The following is a 17,447-nucleotide window of genomic DNA, read 5'->3' on the forward strand; positions in this document are numbered from 1 at the left end:
AGGGAAAAGGCTAGCAGCAGCGTGGGTTTTAGGTGTATCAGTAGCGCGGGGACCGGCGCTACTAATAAGGCGCTACAGCTAACATGTAGTAGTAGTGCGTGCTCACCAGCGCTACTGCTACACAAGTGTAGCAGCAGCGCACTTAGTGGAAGCTCGCTACTGCTATTATGCCACCCGCGCTACTGCTATTACGAACCCACGCTACTACTAACATAATAGTAGTAGCGTTTCTTGAGTACCAATGCTACTAGTATACTAAATACTAGTAGGGCACAATTTTTTCCCATGCTACTACTAACTTATTAGAAATTAAAAAAAATCAACCAATTCCATTCTATCACACAGTTGTCGTATCTACTATCATGCAGTTCCTCATTATAGCCATAACTCATGCATAATTCCTATCCTTTATAGGCGTAAGAGTATAAATTGTACACAGTTCCTCATTGTAGCCATAACTCATGAATAATTCCTATCCTTTATAGGCGTCAGAGTATAAACTGTGCATGGCAGCTACCTACGTAAGTGGTGCTTGCCATGCAAATTCAGAATTTTACCACTACTTCTAGATGCCAGAGAATGAGACACGTTAGTTGTTATGGTCCGATCAAAATATTGGATCACTCGTCAATGTGCGGCGCCTGCCCGAACTGATCTCGCGACCTGCAGCTGCGAGGAAACACACTGGGCAGCCTCGACGAGCCACACCTAACCGACGACAGCCGCCGTTGTGACGGCGTCACGTCCCTCACCCTGGCCCTCAGCTCCAGCAGGCATCGGTCGATGTTATCCTCGTGCCTCGCCAACAGCGGACGGAGGAAGCCATCGTACACGTGCCTCGCACCCTGAAACCCGAACACCATTAAGATTCAGTTTTAGAATTGGACACATACCGAATCAAGTGTAACTAAATGTTGATCATCTCTCGGGCTCGGGGTGTCTGGTCGACTGCTTACCCGTGTGCTGGGGTGCCGGAGATAGAGGATGAGCATCAGCTTCGCCTCTCCATACATCAGCAGCCATGACACCATCCGGTCCACGAACCTCTCGACGACCGTCAACATCGCCACCAGAACCCTGCAACATTACCAACAGAGGTTCAAAAACTTCAGATTCTATAGAAGAACACACAGAAAAACAACGCGGTACATGTCGGTGCCAATGTGCTACATATTTTTCCCAAAATTCTTATTTAAGCCGTAATGCACATCTGAACTACACACTGAAGCAGCACATAGCTACTTCCATGACAAAAGATAACACAAAAGATTAGAAGCAATTCTATTGTGTTGGAAGCCCTAAAAAGAAACAACACATACGAACCACATAAGGAGTTAAGAGGCATAATTCTTCCGGTAATTTTCTATCTATCCATTTTTCTAAGTAGTCACTTCAATACCTTGATATCTTCCACATTTTCAAAGATAACAAAGTCCATGAATCTACTGTTTGAAGAGCATAGTGACTATACAAACTTGCAAATTGGGCTTGCCAAAAACTAAACATAGAGTGCATCTTCTCTAAACAGAGAGTGGTACTTGTTGAAGACAAACTGGACTGAAGTGATAAAAAAGGACACAGTGTCATACATACAGTCTACCGATGCACACAAAAGCTTACCCTCAAACAGCCAACCATGTAATAAGAAGACTAAAGCATTGTGGGGGGAGGGATGCTGCTGCCAGATAGTGTCATACAGTCTACAAAATGACAACCAGTGGACTCTTTTAATCTGATAGTGTTTCTTGTAGAAGAAATAGGCAAGATAAATCAAGTCATGATTGAATATTGATTGAGGACTACCAATCCATATATATAAATGTATTGTTTCTGTTACTCAACAGAACATGTAGGTAGCAACCTGATATGATGCTTGATTTGGACGAAAAAACCACAAACCCTTTTTTCCTCTAGAATAAAAGTACCTCCCAAGTGTTCAAAACCACCACAAATTCATCTTGTTGCATATATCAACCGGAATGGATCCTAGTGTGGTTAATGATAATTACAAACTTAGCCTATTCACAATTGATTATTAGCTAAATATAAGAGAACATTGCATGTTTCATCACAGTAATTGCCAGAAAAAACTGAAAAACAAATGTTTCTACTATGTGGCATATCTGAACTTAAATATGCTATATCCCCATGTACCTTTTGTTTGCATGTATCCTCTGGTAGCATTGCAAAAGTGAGAATACATTATGGCCTTAAATATACATATACGAATAGTAATCTGCCAAGTAAGAAAAGTATCATGTTATATAACATATACAATCAAGTGATATAACTGGACGGATCTCCATACCCATGGAGAAGACCGGACATTGGTGCTGCTGTTGGTGGCATGCGTTGTCCTGGTCCTAGTCCTGGTCATGGAGACAGACGGGGGTTAGAGAGGGAGGGAGAGACGAGGGAAGATGAGGGATTTGTACCCATGGACGTGCCTCCTCTTGCCTGCAGATCCATGGCGAGCTCGCTCCGTGGGCTAGGGTTTCGGGTCCATGGTTCCGCCGCTGCCGCTGCCACTGCGTGGTTGTGGAGGAGGATGGCTCCGCGGATCTGGGCGCTGGCTGAGCAGCTCGAGCCGAGGACGAATCTGGCCGGAGGGGAGGAAGGGTCTCCATGGATGGACGACGACGGCGTCCCACGGAGATGGTTGCAACCAACCGGAGCTTGTCGGCTTGATCTGCAGCCATTGGAGCGAAGGAGAGGTCGGGGGTCGCCGGCGGCGGATTTAAGGGAGAGAGTGCAGGTGGGCGGCGGCGAGGAGATTTGGAGGAGGAGATCGACTGATAGGGGTGGGGGGAGGAGATCGACCGAGGGGGTGGGGGCCACGAGAGAGAGACTTTTTATCAGGGATTCGTGAGAGAGAGTTTGGCAGGGGTGGGGTTCGATCCGCGTGCGGTGGTGGACACGCTTAGTAGTAGCGTGGGTATATCAAGTCGCTACAGCTATTCGCTTAGTAGTAGCGCAGGTTTTAGCATCCGCGTTATTACTATACCTAGTCTGGAGCCAACGCCCTGGCAACTTTAGTAGTAGCGCTTTTCTCAACTAGCGCGCTACTGCTAAACGAATATTAGTAGCGCAGTTTTGTAAAGAGCGCTACTGCTAACTAGCAGTAGCGTCTGTTTTTAAACCGCGCTGCTGGTAAGTTTCTGTGTATAAGGTTTTCCCTAGTAGTGTTGATGAATTGGAGCTAGTTCTGTGTCACCCTAGGTTATGACTGTTACATGATGAACCACATCCGGCATAATTCTCTATCACCGATCCATTGCCTACGAGCTTTCCATATATTGTTCTTTGCTTATTTACTTTCCGTTGCTATTGTGACAATCACTACAAAATACCAAAAACATTATTTTTGCTATCGTTACCTTTTGCTACCATACCACTACTATCATATTACTTTGCTACTTGCTGCAGATATTAAGTTTCCAGGTGTGGTTGAATTGACAACTCAGGTGCTAATACTTGAGAATTTTCTTTGGCTCCCCTTGTGTCGAATCAATAAATTTGGGTTGAATACTCTACCCTCAAAAACTGTTGCGATCCCCTATACTTGTGGGTTATCACCGAGCTATCTCCTCGTACTCTGCGAGGAGGCCGGGCTAGGGCTTCGGCCTGATGAGGATGAGGCGGCCAGAGGCGGGGGCGGAGTCGTCGATGCGGACGCCGGAGCTGCGGGTGCACGCGCTGACAGGCGTGTCCTGGGACTCCAGCTTGACGAGGCGGAGGCAGGGAAAGTCGGACGAGCGGCCGGACAAGGAGGAGGACGCCCCCAGGTCCATGTGCCTCGGCGTCCACGAGCTCCCACGCTGGTGAGAGATGGACGGGGGAGCGGGGTACTCCAGCCTCGGCGTGTTGCCGCCCTCGATGTATTCGAGGACGGCCTCCAGCGTGCGGCCGGGCACGCCCCACCATCAGTGCCGACCTTCGGAGTTGAGCCTTCCGGAGGGCACGACGCCATTGGTGGCCTCTAGTTGCTCGGCGTGGCGGCGGCGGAAGTAGGGTTCCTAGAGTGGGCTATCGGGGACATACCGCGGACCTTCCTTCACCGCCCGCGGTAGAGAGTCGCGGATACGCGCGATCTCCGCACGCAGCGCCGCCCCGGTGGGAGGTGGTGGCACCGGGACCCCACCGGCGCTGATCCTCCATGCCCTCGGCACCCGCATGTCCGGCGGGACTGGGTACTCGGCCTCGAAGAGGAGCCGAGCTTCGTCCTCGTGAAGGTGGTGGCGGCCGAAGCCGCTCGCCGCCGCACCGTCGCCTGGGAAGCGCTCAACCATGCTTTGAACTAGAGGCGGCGACAGGAGAGGGAGGAAAGGGGGAGAAATGGCGCTACAGCGGTGGAGATTCTATGTGTGTCACCAGCGCGCTGGGGTTCGGCTTATATAGGCGGAGGCGCCGCTCGTACGCGTGGCCGCCGCGCATACGCGTGGCGGGCGAGGGGACATGCGTCGTCCGGTCACTACGCCGCCCGTGAGGCATCAATGGAGGAGGCTGACCGGCGCGGCAGCGCGCGTCAGCTTTAGCATTGATTTGCCACGAGAAACAAGGCGATGAGGACAACGAAGCAGCGAGTCACTGGCAAGGAGGGCTCGTGGCTGTTTCGCGCCAAAAACGATTCGCTTGGCGCCCCCAGCACGCCGGGTTTGGGTTGGGTTAGCCGGTGCCAATTTCGGCCTGAGCCGGCGAAAAATGGGCCCTTGGGGGCGCGACTGGGCCGATTTTTTGGCGCCGGCAGCCGAAAAGTCACCTGGGGGCCTTGTTGGGGGCGCGGCTCGAAATGCTCTTAATTTAGCAATTGCATAGGCGCAATGTCATCACACACTGTGGTCGGATTGGCAAAGTTGATTCCACACAAATTTGCGTGTTTCTCATTGAAAGATGATGAAAGTGCATGGCGCCCCCATGTTTGGTTTTGTTAATTAATGATAATCCCTATGGACTAATGGTTGCTTTGAGTTGTACATGAAAGATTATCCATATGCAATGCTTGAAGATCATATATTAGTTTCAAGTTTGAAAGAAGAAGATTATTTTGTTGAGCATGGTGTTATTCATGGAGTTATCCAAAGATTAGTCATATAGAGGTGAGTCTAGTGCAAGCATGTCTTAAAGAAGAAGATTGTGTGAACATTCATGTTACCATTAAGATATCGTCTTAATGAAGAGAGTAGGAAATATACAAGGTTGATCAAGACGAAGTCAAAGAGTGATTCAAGGTGATCAACACACAAAGCGTAGAAGATGTACTGAGAGGGATCAAGTGATCCCATGGTATGGTAAGTACTGTCCATTATGCTTTGTGTACTAACCCATGATTTATGTGAGGTTTCTTTGTGGGGTTAGGTATGTTTCCATGGGTGTGAATCCAAAGGAATATATCATATGACCCATGGAGTATGACATCAACTGGTGATCGTCATCAAGGTTGCGTTGTGCAAGTTCAAGTGGAGCATCACGAAGAGATCATATGCTTCAAGCTTTCCGTCCATTCTCTTGACAATGAACATGTGAAGATGTGCCTAAACGAGGTTCACCCATAGTGGAGTATGGGGGAGAAATTCACTAGTCTTCATCGAGTGAGCGCAATCAAGAAAGGCGGTCGAACATGAGAAGGGAAAAATTGTCATCATCTAGCTCAAGTGGATTATCCGCAAGACAAAAGGTTTGTCCTTGATAGGTTTTCTATTTACCAGTATCATGGTGTTAGTTGGGAGACCGGGTTAGGATCGATAGTCATACTATCAGGGGGGGCTCTACTAACGCATGATCATATCGTTCGTAGAGAGCTCAAACCATTGCATCATTGCCTCCTTGTCGTCATCTTTCCTGGTTCTTGTTTGGCTTTTCTCTATGTGTGTTTTGGAGCTTATGGTATTCTTGATGACAAGCTCAAGTTCATCGAAAACGGATTTATTATGCATCTTCTATTATGATTTTGATGTTGGATTTTTGCTAGTTCTTCTCTTATGGTGGTTTCACACTTATACATTGTTGGCACATTAATCTTGCTTGTTTTGAAGTTTTCCAATCGTATTTGATAGCTCTTGTCGTTAGCTTTCTATCAAGCTTGACTTTGCCAAAATCAGAGTTCGTTTGCAGAAGTTATTATGGTTGTTCTGGTTGTGCCGCTATCTAATTAGAGGTAGTACCACTAGTGCATAACTAGAGGTAGTATCGCTTACTTAAGCGGTAGTACCGCTTGTATGGCACTCCCGCTATAGTGTCGCGTGTACTACCATGAAGATTTCTGTTTCCCACCAATATTTACAGGTAGTACCACACCCTTAAGCGGTAGTACCGCTTGAGAATTTCCATAACATAATGGTTAGTTTCACGGGGTCCTGTTAAAGGGAGCTTCTTCCCGTTTGAACCCAATGTTCTTGAGCAAGTTTTTCCCCACCATTGTTGACCTCTTGGAGCTTGCTTTCTCTCTATTCCTCCCATGATTCTTGCATCTTTTTGAGGAAAAATAGAGAGAGGAGATCTAGACCTGCATTCTTCACCAATCAATCTCTTCCCTTAGTGAGGGGAACCTTGTGGATCTAGATCTTGGAGTTCTTTTGTGCTCTCCTTGTTCTTCCTCCATAGCTTCTGTTGCTTTAGTGAGATTTGAGAGTGGGGGACTTGAGTGGTTTGAGTTCTCCATGGTGATACGTGGAAGTGAAAGTTAGAAGCTTATTACTCTTGGGTGTTTGGGAACCCTAGAGCTTGTGCCTCTTGGGTGCTTGGACGCCCTAGATGGCTGGTGGTGCCACAAAGCTCAATCATTATGGTGTAAAGCTCCTGGTAAGCTTCGAGGTCTCCAATTAAGTTGCGGAGATTACCTTGAGCAATTTGTACGGGTTCGGTGACCGCCCCAAAGGGTAACCATTTGTACGGGTTCGGTGACCGCCCCAAAGGGTAACCATTTTTATGGGTTCGGGGACCGCACTCAAGGGTTCCTTAGTGGAATGACGGCATCTTGCATTGTGCAAGGCCGCGAGGAGAATATTGTTGCCCCAGTGGCATTTTGGGGAGCATTGTGCCTCCACACCGCTCTATTAGCATCCGCAAGGGTGTGAACTTCGGGATACATCGTCGTCTCCGTGTGCCTCGGTTATCTCTTACCCGAGCCCTTTACTTATGCACCTTATTTTGTGATAGCCATAGTGATTCTTGTTATATATATTGCAATCACATAGTTGCTTATCTTGCTTAGCATAAGTTGTTGATGCACATAGTTAAGCCTCGTATATTTAGGTTTTGTGCTTGTCTAATTAAACACTAGTTTTATTCCGCATTTGTTCAAGTCTAAGTCGTAATTGTTTTAAAGCGCCTATTCACCTCTCCTCTATAGGCGACATCCGCGTCCTTTCAGATGACACACTTGTTCGTATCACAGTCTATCACCAAGGCCACTAATGGTGTATGCACAATTATTTCTGTGGGGCTTTGGCATGGCGATGCACTCCTTTCCTTCTACCCGCGCAATTGATGGACAAATCTTAGATAAAGAGTGTGGTTGTATGGTTAGGAGAGATGCGGTATCCTAGCCCACCAAGGATTAAACCTCGGTTTGACACTTTGGTATCTCATAAAGGTGAAATATTCTTTCGGTGGGAGGCGATGTTTCCACAAATTTTGAGATGTTGTGATGACTTCGTTAACCTTAAGGCCCGCCAGCTCAGTCTTTTGGTGGTGCTCATAGGAGTTGTATGTGCATGAGTGCATTTATACATGGAGTATATGTATGTGTTATTGAGCGTTTGCATCACTACAATGTTTCTAAAAAACGAGAGACTAAAATCTTACGGTCAGGACCGACCAGAAGAGCTATTTGGTAAACAAAGGTCGACTAGAAGTGGCTGGGCTAGAAGGGAGCTTCGTATTGTACGATCATGCATCATGCATGAATGTATGCTCAAGTTAATTAGTAACAGTGGGTTTAGTTTTATTAGTCAAACAGGCGGAGATGTCAAATTCTTTGTAAACGTCTCTTTTCGCCTTATAGTAATGAAGATACCCCAACAAACATAAACTTGATTGCCGGGAAAGCTCCATTTCTATATTTCAGGATATGCTCGTAAAGTTTACTCCTATATATCTACAAAGCTGCTCGGAAAGTGGATTTTGTGATGCATCATCTCGACGGAAATCCACTAATCCGCAGTCCACTCACAGTCGCAGCTCACTGTGAATTGCGGATCGATCACGCTTATCTTCAGAACTACCGCATGGATTCATACATGATCCTTACTCATTTCTAAGAACTCCAGGGAGCCGCTGGTTACTGGGTGCAATCAATGAGAGATGATAGTTCGGGCTATATTCAACTGGTTCGGATGACGGTCACTTAACAGGACAGGAGTCCAGGTCTCTAGTCCTATATCTACCACCGGTTGTAATTTTGAGTTCCTTTTTGTCGTTACGCTCCTTTTGCGAGCTGTAATACTTTGAATATTGTTTGCTTTGAGACTCTTAATAATATGGCTGCATGCATCGTTCAGATGCAGAGGCCGGGGACACGCCTCCTTTTTCAAAAAAAAACTATGAATTGCGGAAACAGAAATACCTAGAGGATCGATCAAGTCGCTACCAGTCAACCACCAAAGCTAATTCAGACCTCAGACTCAGAAAGATCATTTTCATTTTTAAAAAGAAAAAAAATGATAGCCTCTTTCCTAGCTTGATCTGCAATTGACCTATGTGATAGTCCAAATAAACTAGTTACGTCAAGCGACAACGTGCTCCCTCCGTACCAAAGATAATCCTATATTTTCTCTATATAATAGATCGATCCCAGTCACGACCAACTCATGGCCAATATGACAATGATTTCACTACGAGCTCGTGTTATGTTAAATGGGCACCAACGAGTAGCCTGAAGTAGCAACGGAGTGTACGTGCGCGAGATTGACATCGACAGCGTACGCTCGGTATCTTCTCAGTCTGTCGGGTACCAAGTTCGTCGATGTGTAGGTTTCCAAATTCCAATGATCCATCTGCAGATGATTGTCCAAGTTACTTGCGCCACAACGGTCGCCGTCGTTGCCTCTCTGGCCCTGCCTGGCATGCACTGCACATGCTCCGCGGCACGTAGTGCGGTCACTGCCACCAGGTACGTCGTACGTACTCTCGGTGCTGCTGGCTCGCTGGCGTCCAAACTCGGACGTGGCTCACTGTGCATGCATGGCCCATGGGAACGGCGCAGGTGCAGCGAGGACACAGAAAGAGAAGGCAAAGCGCACAATGACTGCGGCGCCGTATGCGTCCGGCCGGCACATCTTCCTTCACGTTCACGTACGTGGCCTCGTCAGCGCAGGTTAGGTTGGTGGATTCGGGCCGTGACAAAATTTCGTGATTTGACTCTTTGGCTGTAGTTTTGCAAGATCTGACCCTGGTAGTAACCGGGGAGAGCCGTGTCCGGGTTGGCGACGTGGCGATATGCCGGTGATTGGCGACTTGCCCTCCTCTTCCTCCTGATTCTTGTTCTTGATTCTTCTTTCTTCCTTTTCTGATTCCCAACTCTTCTCTGTTCTTTCTTCTCCAATCTTCTTGGTCCATCCAGATCTGAAAAATCATCTGTTCTTTGTTCCTCTCCACAGTTCGTAGAGGAAGAAGTCAAGATTGATTTTTGTCTCCCGGTTTAGATCAAATCCAATTTTCTGTGCTTTTGTAGGGATCTTCTCAAGCGTGCAGATTCCCTAGTTATCCTGATCCTAGGTATTTATTCATCTTGTTCGGTTGCCTCACGCAGTCTTCCGTCGGCTGTGTCTTGTGTTAATCGCTAATCCGTCAAATCTGCCGCGAGCCGCCTCTGTAGCTTTTGACTCTCTTAGTCCTCCTGCTAATCACTATAGTTTTGCCGGTGTCTTGATCCGGTGAGCTCCTGTGCGGAAGTCTCATCTCCCGGTTGCTCTGCTTTCTTGTGGCGTGTTTGGGGTTTCTGCTTTTTGGTGGCGTTGGGGGCTCTGCTTTGCAGCGGCTGCGAACATCCACAGGCTGAGTATCAAGGGAGATGAAGCTGATAGAATGGAATTGTCGAGGAAAAGGAGGAGCAGGAGGCGGACTTAGGTGGTCAGGTGGACTCGAGCATGACTCAATATTCTTCTTCCGCAGTGGCACGCGGCCTTAACTCAGGCGTCATGAGGGCCATAGCTTGGAATTGCCGAGGTATGGGCCGGGGCCTAGGCAATGATCGTATGCTCTTCTTGGCCAACTTGATTCGCTCCACGAAAGCTCAGGTAACATTTGTCTCAGAAATTAAATCTTCCGAAGTCCATTCTGTCGATCTTGTTAATAGGTTTGATGTTACTAATGCCTTTGTAGTTCCCTCTAGAGGTACCTCGGGAGGGCTTTGGCTCATGTGGGGTGATGAGCTCAAAGTCACTGTTCATAGTGCTTCCTTCCACTATATATTAGCTAATGTAGTCCATCTAGCTTCTGGGGTCCAATTTTGCTTGATTTGTATGTATGGTGACCCATATCATAGGCAGACTAGTGCCATTTAGAGTCAAATTTCCACTTCTGTGTATGATAATCTGGGTATGCCCATGATCTGTATGGGAGATCTCAATGACATCCTGGATGATACAGATGGATGTAATGGCACTGTGAATTACTTCCGTATGAATGCTTTTCGTTCTCTTGTTAAAAATTGTGGGTTTTTTGACATAGGTTTTAGTAGTCCGACGTATACTTGGCGTGGCAATTAGCACACTTCTAAACCCATTTATCGTCGTCTTGATTGTTGTTTGGTCAATGCAGAGTGGTGCATGCACTACCCTAATACTAAAGTTCTTAATCTGCCTATTATTCTTAGTGATCATGCTCCAATTTTAATGTCGACAGAGGGGAACTTTGTTAAACGCAGACAAGCTTTTAAATTTGAGAATTGGTGGTTGATGGAAAAGGATTTTGCCAATTTTGCTAAATCTGCCTGGAACAATTGTTCTCTTACTTCTTTTGCAGCCAAGACTTCTTCTTTGGCAGGTTCACTTAAAGTGTGGTGCAGGAAAAAGAAGTCCCTACGAAGTGATCTTTTGGAGCTAGAAGAACAGATCAATCAGCTACAACAACTACCATCTCAACAGCAGGACCATGCTCTTGAAGGTGCTCTCACGGCCAGGTATGAGCAGACTATTTCCAAGCTTAATCACTTTTACAGGCAACGCAGCAAGAAAAATTGGGCTGGGGCTGGAGACCGTAATACTAAGTTTTTCCACCAGGCTGTTGTTAAACTAGGAAGCGTAATACTATTTGTTCTATTAAGGATGAGAACAACATGCTGCATTTCAAACCTACGGCTATCACTAATACGTTTGTCAATTATTTTCGATATATTTTCTCCTCTCCTAATAATAATGCTGATAGACCTCATGAGTTCACTCAATAGCCTAATGATACTTTGGATCCAACTTATTCTCTTCCTAACAAACATGAGGTTTTGCACATTCTTAAAGACATGAAGTTAAATGCTTCTCCAGGGCCTGATGGTTTCAATGTTGAATTTTACTTGGCTGCTTGGGATTGGATAGGGGATGAGGTTACTCAGCTTGTCGTCAATTTTTATCATACTGCTGATTTGCCTGCTCACATTAATGATACAAATGTTGCTCTCATTCCAAAGAAATTGGTTCCCCAAGTCCCTATGGACTATCGTCCTATAAATCTTTGCAATGTTGTTTACAAAATTATTGCAAAGTCACTTGCTAACAGGATTAAACCTCACCTTCCTAATTACATAGATCCAACTCAGCAAGCTTTTATTGAAGGTAGAAGAATTAGTGACAACATCATTATTACCCAAGAAATTACTCACTCTTTCTCTTTGAAATCTTGGAAACATAATGCTTTCATGCGTAAAATTGATCTTGCTAAAGCGTTCGATCGTCTTGAATGGAGTTTCATTGTTTCTGCGCTTACACGTAAAGGGCTGCATAGTCATTTTATAAATTTAGTTCATGCATGCATCTCTTCGCCCACGTTTTCTGTTGTTATTAATGGTCAACCATCTCATAAGTTTAAAAATTCTCGGGGTATTCGACAAGGTTGTCCTATGTCTCCTCATTTATTTGTCCTTGCTATTAATGAATTGTCCATTGCTCTTAATGAGGCTCTTGCAGCTCATCATCTTCAGGGCATTTCCCTTGCACCAAACTGCCCCTCCATTCACTCTCTCCTTTTTGCAGATGACTTGTTGGTTTGTGGACAAGCCACTCTTCAGGAGGCTACCACTATGGCTAATCTGATTGATCAATTTTGTGCTATTTCTGGACAAAATCCTAACTGGACCAAATCTGCCATTCTTTTCAGCACTCATGTTCCTTCTAATATTGTGCAAGATGTTAAGCAAAATTTCCCTGTTTCTTCCTTGGATGCTAATTTTACCCATCTTGGTCACCCGCTGGTTCTTCCTGCTAAAAACAGGGTTGTTGCCTATAACTTTGTTCTCGATAAATTCTTGAATAAGTTGCCTTCCTATAAAGCCAACATGCTTTCTCATGCTGCCCGTCTTGAGTTGATTCGTTCTGTTTTTTCGGCCATCCCTGTTTATTATATGGCTAATATCTTGTTCACGAAGAAATTCATTGCTAAGCTTACGGCTATTATTAGGGAAAATGACTCCACAAAGAGCCTTTGTCTTAGGGCATGGAGAGACATTTGCAATTCTAAAGATGAAGGAGGTCTGGGCATAAGGAATTTAAAGGCCATCAACGAAAGTCTTCTTCTAGCAGCTTCTTGGAGGTTAGCTAAATCTCACTCTTCTCATTTGTATCTTGTGCTCAAAGCGAAATATTCCCAGCTACTTCCATTTGGACAGCCACTGCTACTCCTCCAAAGTCTGCCTTTTGGGCTTCTATTCTAAAAATGTTACCCAAGCTTAGAACTCATTGTTTTTATCAAATTATGCAAGGTAACATTTCCATTTGGAGCATGCCTTGGTGTACTAATTGGAGTTCAATCCATGATCACCTTATACCACAACAATCTGGTTTTCTGTATCCTACTTTGGTTAAAGATCTTTGGCTTCCAGGACAAAAGATTTGGAATCATGCTCTTATTTTCTCGCTTTTCCAACAACCCATGGCTTCTGCTATTGTTCAAACTGATATTGTTGATGATGATGTTCCAGATTTGCTTTGTTGGGATCTTACTCCTAATGGCATTTGTTCATCCAAATCTGCTTACAAACTATGTTTGCAAGAAATCCATTCTAATCCTAAACACGCCCCTAGTGTTGTTCCTTCTGTATTAAAAGATCTTCTTAAATTGTTTTGGAAACAAAAAAACATTCTCCCTAGGGTGCAAACTTTTGCTTGGAGACTTCTGAGAAATGCTTTGCCTACGGGATTGCGCGCTGCTCGTTTCTCAATTCACATTTCTCAGATGTGTTGTCGATGTGGTCAGAGGATGAGTTTCATCTCTTTTTTCTTTGCCACTTTGCTCGTGCAGCCTGGTTCTCCTCTCCTTGGTTTCTTAAAGCGGATGTTTTGCTTCAAGGGCATTCTATGATGGATTCAGTGCTTACATTGTTGGAAATATGCCCTAGAGGCAATAATAAATTAGTTATTATTATATTTCCTTGTTCATGATAATCGTTTATTATCCATGCTAGAATTGTATTGATAGGAAACTCAGCTACATGTGTGGATACATAGACAACACCATGTCCCTAGTAAGCCTCTAGTTGACTAGCTCGTTGATCAATAGATGGTTACGGTTTCCTGACCATGGACATTGGATGTCGTTGATAACGGGATCACATCATTAGGAGAATGATGTGATGGACAAGACCCAATCCTAAGCATAGCACTAGATCGTGTAGTTCGTATGCTAAAGCTTTTCTAATGTCAAGTATCATTTCCTTAGACCATGAGATTGTGCAACTCCCGGATACCGTAGGAGTGCTTTGGGTGTACCAAACGTCACAACGTAACTGGGTGACTATAAAGGTGCACTACAGGTATCTCCAAAAGTGTCTGTTGGGTTGGCACGAATCGAGACTGGGATTTGTCACTCCATGTAAACGGAGAGGTATCTCTAGGCCCACTCGGTAGGACATCATCATAATGTGCACAATGTGATCAAGGAGTTGATCACGGGATGATGTGTTACGGAATGAGTAAAGATACTTGCCGGTAACGAGATTGAACAAGGTATCGGGATACCGACGATCGAATCTCGGGCAAGTATCGTACCGCTAGACAAAGAGAATTGTATACGGGATTGATTAAGTCCTTGACATCGTGGTTCATCCGATGAGATCATCGTGGAACATGTGGGAGCCAACATGGGTATCCAGATCCCGTTGTTGGTTATTGACCGGAAAACGTCTCGGTCATGTCTGCATGTCTCTCGAACCCGTAGGGTCTACACACTTAAGGTTCGATGACGCTAGGGTTATAAAGGAAGTTTGTATGTGGTTACCGAATGTTGTTCGGAGTCCCGGATGAGATCCCGGACATCACGAGGAGTTCCGGAATGGTCCGGAGGTAAAGATTTACATATAGGAAGTCCTATTTCGGCCATCGGGACAAGTTTCGGGGTCATCGGTATTGTACCGGGACCACCGGAAGGGTCCCGGGGGTCCACCGGGTGGGGCCACCTGTCCCGGAGGGCCCCATGGGCTGAAGTGGGAAGGGATCCAGCCGAAAGTGGGCTGGGGCGCCACTTCCCCTAGGGCCCATGCGCCTAGGGTGGGGAAACCCTAAAAGGAAGAGTCCTAGGAGGGGAAGGCACCTCCTAGGTGCCTTGGGGAGGAGAGATTCCTCCCCTTGGCCGCCTCCCCTTTCCCATCTAGGGCTGCCGCCCCCCTAGGGGTGGGAACCCTAGAGGGGCGCACCCTCCTCCCTCTCCCCTATATATAGTGAGGCATAGGGGCTGCTCATAACACGCGATTAGATCTCTCTCGTTGGTGCAGCCCTCCCTCTCCTTCCTCCTCTCCCACGATGCTTGGCGAAGCCCTGCAGGATAGCCACGCTCCTCCATCACCACCACGCCGTTGTGCTACTGTTGGATGGAGTCTTCCTCAACCTCTCCCTCTCTCCTTGCTGGATCAAGGCGTGGGAGACATCGTCGGGCTGTACGTGTGTTGAACGCAGAGGTGCCGTCCGTTCGGCACTAGGATCTCCGGTGATTTGGATCACGACGAGTACGACTCCATCAACCCCGTTCTCTTGAACGCTTCCGCTTAGCGATCTACAAGGGTATGTAGATGCACTCTCCTTCCCCTCGTTGCTGGTTTCTCCATAGATTGATCTTGGTGATGCGTAGAAAATTTTGAATTTCTACTACGTTCCCCAACAGTGGCATCATGAGCCAGGTTTATGCGTAGTTACTATGCACGAGTAGAACACAAAGTAGTTGTGGGCGTCGATATTGTCAATTATCTTGCCGTTACTAGTCTTATCTTGACGGCATCGTGGGATGAAGCGGCCCGGACCGACCTTACACGTACTCTTACGTGAGACTGGTTCCACCGACAAACATGCACTAGTTGCATAAGGTGGCTGGCGGGTGTCTGTCTCTCCCACTTTAGTCGGATCGGATTCGATGAAAAGGGTCCTTATGAAGGGTAAATAGCAATTGGCATATCACGTTGTGGTCTTTGCGTAGGTAAGAAACGTTCTTGCTAGAAAACCATAGCAGCCACGTAAAACATGCAAACAACAATTAGAGGACGTCTAACTTCTTTTTGCAGGGTATGCCATGTGATGTGATATGGCCAAAGGATGTGATGAATGATATATGTGATGTATGAGATGATCATGTTCTTGTAATAGGAATCACTACTTGCATGTCGATGAGTATGACAACCGGCAGGAGCCATAGGAGTTGTCTTAATTTATTTATGACCTGCGTGTCAACATAAACGTCATGTAATTACTTTACTTTATTGCTAACCGTTAGCTGTAGTAGTAGAAGTAATAGTTGACGAGACAACTTCAAGAAGACACGATGATGGAGATCATGGTGTCATGCCGGTGACGATGATGATCATGGAGCCCCGAAGATGGAGATCAAAAGGAGCAATATGATATTGGCCATATCATGTCACTATTTGATTGCATGTGATGTTTATCATGTTTATGCATCTTGTTTGCTTAGAACAACGGTAGTAAATAAGATGATCCCTCATTAAAATTTCAAGAAGGTGTTCCCCCTAACTGTGCACCGTTGCTAAAGTTCGTCGTTTCAAAGCACCACGTGATGATCGGGTGTTTGATTCCAACGTTCACATACAACGGGTGTAAGACAGATTTACACATGCAAACACTTAGGTTGACTTGACGAGCCTAGCATGTGTACAGACATGGCCTCGGAACACAGAAGACCGAAAGGTCGAGCATGAGTCGTATGGTAGATACGATCAACATGAAGATGTTCACCGATGTTGACTAGTCCGTCTCACGTGATGATCGGACACGGCCTAGTTGACTCGGATCATGTAATCACTTAGATGACTAGAGGGATGTCTATCTGAGTGGGAGTTCATAAGATGAACTTGTTTATCCTGAACATAGTCAAAAAGGATTTTGCAAATTATGTTGTAGCTCGCGCTTTAGTTCTACTGTTTAGATATGTTCCTAGAGAAAAATTAGTTGAAAGTTGATAGTAGCAATTATGCGGACTAGGTCCGTAAACTGAGGATTGTCCTCATTGCTTCTTAGAAGGCTTATGTCCTTAATGCACTGCTCAATGTGCTGAACCTCGAACGTCGTCTGTGGATGCTGCGAACATCTGACATACACGTTTTGATAACTACATGATAGTTCAGTTAAACGGTTTAGAGTTGAGGCACCGAAGACGTTTTTGAAACGTCGCGAAACATATGAGATGTTTTGAGGGCTGAAATTGGGATTTCAGGCTCGTGCCCACGTCAAAAGGTATAAGACCTCCGACGATTTTCTTAGCCTGCAAACTAAGGGAGAAAAGCTCAATTGTTGAGCTTGTGCTCAGATTGTCTGAGTACAACAATCATTTGAATCGAGTGGGAGTTGATCTTCCAGATAAGATAGTGATGTTTCTCCGAAGTCATTACCACCAAGCTGCTAGAGCTTCGTGATGAACTATAACATATCGAGGACATATATGATGATCCTTGAGATATTCGCGATGTTTGACACCAAAGTAGAAATCAAGAAGGAGCATCAATTGTTGATGGTTAGTGAAACCACTAGTTTCAAGAAGGGCAAGGGAAAAAGGGGATACTTCATGAAACGGCAAATCAGTTGCTGCTCTAGTGAAGAAACCCAAGGTTGAACCCAAACCTGAGACTAAGTGCTTCTGTAATAAGGGGAACAGCTACTGGAGCAGAATTACCCTAGATACTTGGTAGATGAGAAGGCTGTCGATAGAAGTATATTGATATACATTATGTTAATGTGTACTTTACTAGCACTCCTAGTAGCACAAGGGTATTAGATACTGGTTCGGTTACTAAGTGTTAGTAA

At 45.7% G+C, this 17,447-nt stretch overlaps 1 long non-coding RNA gene across 1 annotated transcript; it reads left to right on the top strand.

The window, feature by feature from the left end:
- The first annotated feature begins 8,903 nt into the window (after positions 1 to 8,903).
- On the top strand, positions 8,904 to 14,662 carry LOC147961502 (uncharacterized). Its single transcript, XR_015611568.1, has 4 exons — positions 8,904 to 10,235; positions 10,963 to 11,119; positions 12,183 to 12,738; positions 12,908 to 14,662. It is a non-coding gene; the product is annotated as an uncharacterized LOC147961502 (long non-coding RNA).
- The last annotated feature ends 2,785 nt before the right edge of the window (positions 14,663 to 17,447 follow it).

Source organism: Triticum urartu, chromosome 7A, assembly GCF_056163025.1.
Source record: "Triticum urartu cultivar PI428250 chromosome 7A, HENAU_Tu73, whole genome shotgun sequence".
Taxonomy (NCBI): Eukaryota; Viridiplantae; Streptophyta; class Magnoliopsida; order Poales; family Poaceae; genus Triticum; species Triticum urartu.